This window comes from Papaver somniferum, chromosome 5, assembly GCF_003573695.1.
Source record: "Papaver somniferum cultivar HN1 chromosome 5, ASM357369v1, whole genome shotgun sequence".
NCBI lineage: Eukaryota > Viridiplantae > Streptophyta > Magnoliopsida > Ranunculales > Papaveraceae > Papaver > Papaver somniferum.
This window is the reverse complement of record NC_039362.1, coordinates 208,996,587-209,002,584: the sequence shown is the minus strand read 5'-3', so window position 1 is coordinate 209,002,584 and position 5,998 is coordinate 208,996,587. Positions and strand designations below refer to the sequence as shown.

Sequence of the window (5,998 nt, the reverse complement as noted above, 5' to 3'; positions counted from 1 at the left end):
TATGTTATTGGGAACGATTATGTTACTTAAAGATCAGTGTAAATCTTGTTGATGTTTTTTTTCTTAAAGATCTTTGCTTGACGATTGTTAGTTCTCTGCAGACTAGATTTATCAGATCTAGGGTTGTTAAAAGGAAATTTTCAAAATAAATCTTACAAATTTGGAATGCTTTAAAAGAACTCCACCAGTCTTCGTTCTGGAGGTGATTATGATGTAACAAATTTCTATTTTCTTACTCAACCAATTGTTTATTATTGTATTCTTAAGTTTAAACAAATACAATTTTAGAAAAGACCAAGGATATTATGAGAATTATCTCATTGACATAATCATTAACAAGGATGGACGTTATTGATGAGGAACAAAAAGCGTGGAATGGGTTTCCTATTACAACCTCTTTCTATCACTTTTGATGAAATTACGTATTATGTCGACATGCTAGCAACAAATACAAAGTTCAGAAAGTTATACACTAGTAGACTATAAGAGGCTGCATCATGATCATTGATAGCAACACAAATATTTTGAAGCTTAGAAAGTTTTATGGGGTTTACTTATGAAATGAAAAATGAAGGAGTTACTGAAGATCGACTAGGGATTCTAAAAGGTATCAGTAGAGATTTTAATCCGGGAGTCCTTACAACTATAATGGGTGTTAGTGGTACGGGTAAGACTACTCTTATGGATGTTTTGGCGGGAAGAAAAACTGGCGGACATATCGATGGAAACATCATGATATTTGGTTACCAAAAGAAGCAAGAGACATTTGCCCGCATATCAGGATACTGCGAGCAGAACGATATGCATTCTCCACATGTCACAATCTATGAGTCCATTTTCTATTTTGCTTGGCTTCGTTACCTGACGAAGTCCAACTGAAACAAGAAAGGTTTGTAGTGTGATATTTAAATTCCAATCTGTCAAATTAAAAAAAATTATTATTGACAATCCATTTGATTAAAAAAAATAAATTAAATAAGTTATGATTGATTGTAGATGTTCGTTGAGGAGGTAATGGAGCTTGTCGAGCTGTCTTCACTGCGGGAAGCACTAGTTGGGCTGCCTGGTGTGATTGGACTAGCAACTGAGCAATGAAAACGATTAACCATTATTGTCGAGTTAGTTGCTAACCCATCCATTATATTTATGGATGAGCCAATATCTAAACTAGATGCAAGGGCAACAACAATTGCGATGAGGGTTGTGAGAAATATTTTGGACACAAGAAGAACTGTTGTATGCACCATCCGTCAGCCTAGTATTGACATATTTGAATGCTTCAACGAGTTATTCCTAATGAATAAGGGAGGGATGGAAATTTATGTTGGACCACTGGGTCACCATTCTTTCCATTTAATCAGTTATTTTGAGGTGATTCCTTAACACTAGAAAATCCTAGTTTCTAGATTTCATTTATCTACTAAAGACACTATTGAAAAATAAAGTTTTGATTCAATTTAGGGAACGAAGGAGTCAGCAAAATCAAAGATGGTTATGATCCGACAACGTGGATGTTGGAGGTGACTTCTGCAGGACAAGAAGCTGGTCTAGGGGTTGACTTCACTGATATATACAAAAACTCAGAGCTATATAATAAAAACAAATAACTCATCAAATAATTAAGTGTCGCACCTCCTGGTACCAAGGACATGCACTTATCGACCATGTACTCGAGATCATTCTTTATTCAATGCATGGATTTCTGTGGAGACAATACTGGTCATATTGGCGAAACCCTACATACACGACAGTGAGATTTTACTTTACAGTGGTCATCGCACTGATGTTTGGTAAAATTTTCGGGATCTTGGTACTAAGACGTAAGTCTTATAAATATTTTAAAGTACATCCAATTTTTATAGTTTTTCTCTCATGATTCAATCTCTTTAATATCATCCATTGTTTTCTAAAATGACAGGTCACGAAGACAAGATATGTTCAATGCTTTGGGTTCTATGTATCTCATTGTTATCTTTCTTTGGAGTTCAAAACACCTCCTCAGTGCAGCTGATTGTTGCTATAGAGCGCATAATCTTTTACTGAAAAAGAGCTGCTGGAATGTACTTCGCCTTGCCTTATGCCTTCGGACAGGTAATTTTAATTTCTTTCATGATATTTTTAATTTATTGAAGAAACGAAACTCAGAATAAGTATAAACTTTATCATTCTCAACAACACCTTCATATTATCTTAATTTATACTTACAATTATACTAATATTAACTTAATTACATAAAAAATATATTCATGTGTTACAAGTTGACAACTCGTCAATATGTATATGTATATACATACGATCTTAATATCTAATTTTATTGTAAATTTCTTATTCTTTCTAATACAAACATCTGAATAGCTCCATTTCCATATATAAGTATTTATTGAGCTCAATATTTTCTTAAGTAAAAGTTGTTCAAGGAGATAAGGAAAGGGGCAAGGGGTAAGTATTCATAGTAATGATCCTCATCCTTGAAAAGTAATTTGTTGCGATAAATCTGAATATAATAACAACTAAGGGAACTTATTCTATTATCCCTTGCAGAAAACCCAAATGTTGGTTGATTTCTTCTCTCTCTAACCTTCTCTTCGCTCCTCATGGAGTAAACTTCTACATACCTGGGGTTTTTTCTTTTTAATCCCTGAAGTAAGCAGTTTGGATCGCTAAGAGCATTATGGGAAGGGAAGCAGTTTTTCTTCGGTGCGGAATCGTTTTACAAAAAAAATAAATAAATTATTAAATGGTTCGTTCATCGGTTTTTTTTTCTTTTCCAAAAAACACATACAAATATTTATTATTTTGTAACAGCATAGCATCTGTAGATGATTTCATAAAACGAAATTTACTTAATCTTTCATTAAATTTTTGCATAACCATAGTTGCATCATAATAGGAAACATGATACAAATTTCAGTTGACTATGAACATTGATGAAATCTTCATACATCCAAATACATGATAAAACCATTCTCATGATCGTTGATAACATAAGCCCTTAGACGAACAGGTTCATTAACTGGTACAGGTAAGGCAATAACTGTTGGTTGAGATACTTGTTCATAATAGTCTTGAATTTTCTGTTCGATCTTTGCCAATGGTATTTCACAGCATACGATTCCGCCGGAGGGCAAGGTTAACTGAAAATGGAATCCAGGTTGCGCCATGATTCGGAACAAATAAAAAATAAAACAAAAACAAAAAGGAACTTAGCTTTTAACACTGAGAAGTAAAGGGGACATTCTCATTCTCTGTCTTTTTCTTCTTTTAACTTCTTTTGCCTCTGTGAGGTCTCTTTCAGTTTTACCTTAGTCTTAAAGTGGTCTGTTATTCTTAAAGTAGTGAGTTAAAGTAGTTTTCACTTTTGAAGAAGGTTCCTCTAGGCTGAGTCGTTCTCATCTTTAATCTTTTCATCAGTTTTTGTTTTCGCGCTCAATATGGTGTCTCCGCAACAACTTATTCTGTTTGGACAAATGAGTTCGCAACCCATTAAGATGGGTAAAGCTACAACTAAAAGAAAAAGTTTTAAAACTCAAGTTATTCCTTTTCCTGTGCCTAGTTTAAAAGGTTTTAACCATGAAAATTCAATCGTTGCTAGGATATTTTCGACAACTACCTTTTCAAAAACTAACATTGCAAGAGCTCTAAAGTGGAGATGGGGAAATAAAAATGTTTTCAAAACAAAACAAATAGGTTGTAAATTTTTCATAATTTCACTGTCGGACAAAGAGGCCATGTTCAACATACTTGTCAATGCATCATGGCATTTGTATGGGGATGCCTTTCCTTTGGCGAGATGGTTTCAAAGTTCTTATTAATGACTAGATAGACAGAGAAACAGTTTCTGATGCTGGAAATGAATCTTTTGCTTCTTCTCTATCTCCTTCTTCAGTAATACCTTCTCAACCCATTCCTATTGATCTCTCTTCAAATGAATCTTATGAAGATCCATCAGTGTTCGATGTAGCCTTTCAATCACCTATTCCAACCAATTATATATTGGGTAAACGTCTTAGGATCTGGGAATCCCCTCCGCTTCCTCTTACTTTCTCTTCAAATCAATACCAAGATATATCTGAATCGGATTACAAAATTAGAAATTCGGGATTACTTAGGGATGTGATTAATCATATCTTGTCTTCACCAAATCAAGATGAAAACTTCATTCCTCTGCATCTGGTAATCAGAGTAATTCAAGTGGTCAGAGGATGATAACTCCAAATGGCAATGCAACTTTTCCAATGTCTTTCTCGGATTATGACATTTATCCTTTTAGTTCAATGGGTTCTAATGACTTCTTAAACGACGGTGAAAATGAATTTCAAAATGAATTTTTTTTTAACCAATATGGGAACTTTTCAATGATTCCAAACTAAGATACTGCAATGCCCATCAATGAGAGGATTGAACAGTTTCAGATCCAGACTGCTGAAAAAGGGAAACAAAATCCCAGGTATGTCAACAACCTCTTGCTTCTGCTTCATTACACTTAATCTTAAAGCTAATTTCCTCTCTATTTTTTGTATATCCCGCTTAGAATATATCTGCGTGTGAAATTAATAATTTTGGTGGTCTTAATTTGTTTTTCTTTTCCTGGGTTTTGTTGGATAGTTAGACTAGTTTTTCTTAAACTTGGGGTACAAATCTTTAATCAAAGTCTGCTTTGTGAAGCAACATAAAGAACACCAGCACAAGGGTGTGGAACTTAGAATTATTAGGAAAGTTAATCCATCTCAGTTTTTTTTCCCTTTTTCCACCAAAGCCTGCTTAGTGAAGTAACATCTTTTCATCCTGAATTTGGGTTTTAACCCAAAGTGAGTCTGGCCTTCTTTAAATTGTTACTATATCTGTCTCATTATAGCTTTATAAGTCTGCTTGGTGCAACATTGTTTAAGAACACCGGCTCTAGGGTGTTATTTTTATATTTTTCTGTCTCCTGCTTAATTTCAGTTTAAAGACCATGAAAATTTTGGCATGGAACACACAGGGGTGTGGTCAGAAAAAAACTGCACAACACTTAAGAACTTTACTAGAAATAGAGAAACCTGACATACTATTTCTTTCTGAAACTAAGTCTAAGAGATGCTTAATAAGAAGTATTCTGAATTATTTCCCAAATAGCCACATTGTTGATCCAGTAGGAATTGCTGGAGGGCTAGCAATTGCTTGGGTAGATGGGTTTCACTTTGAGGTGGTTCAGTGGAACCAAAATATGATTAACATCATACTGAAAAACAATTTCAACACTAGAGAGTGGCTTTTAACCTGCTTTTATGGTGCACCTAAGCCTGAGCATAAATTAGAAATTATGGGATATCTGGAAGAGATAGAACATAGAGTTAATATTAGCAAAATGCCATGGCCAGTAATAAGTGACCTCAACATTATTTTTAATAGTGATGAAAAGGAACGAGGATTGCCTTTTGACAGGAAAAAAGTAGAACCTATACTTAATTTAATCAGCAGGTACAAGATTAAAGGACTTAGGATTCAAAGGTAACATCTTTACTTGGAGTAATAAAAGAAAAAGGGCAGCAACCATCAAACAGGGACTAAATAGAGGTTTAGCCAATGTGGAATGGAATTAGAATTTGAGGAAGCTAGTTTGGAAAATTTAGTTGCAATAGGTTCTGACCATGGACCTATATGTCTAACTATTAATTCTAGTAACAAAGGTCTTTATCATACCTTCAAGTTTTACGATACTTGGCTTAAGGAACCAACTTGCTTAGAAGTAATTAGGAAATCTTGGAATAACGGTAGTTCATCCCCAACTGAAGCTTTACTTCACAATATTTCAACCCTGCGAGAAAATTTGAGTGAATGGAAAAAAAATGTTTTTGGGAAACCTAACAAAAAAATAAAAATTCTCTTAAAACAGATAGACATTATTTCAGCTAAGCTTGTAGATAATACTAACACGAAACTCTTAAATATGAAATTACTAGAATTAGAAGCCTTGTATGATACTCAAGAAGAGATTGCAAGACAACAATCTAGAAAT

The 5,998-nt window shown here is 34.1% G+C and overlaps 1 pseudogene; it reads left to right on the top strand.

Moving 5' to 3' along the window:
* Positions 1 to 561: 561 nt before the first annotated feature.
* On the top strand, positions 562 to 4,206 carry LOC113280665 (annotated as a pseudogene).
* Positions 4,207 to 5,998: the final 1,792 nt, after the last annotated feature.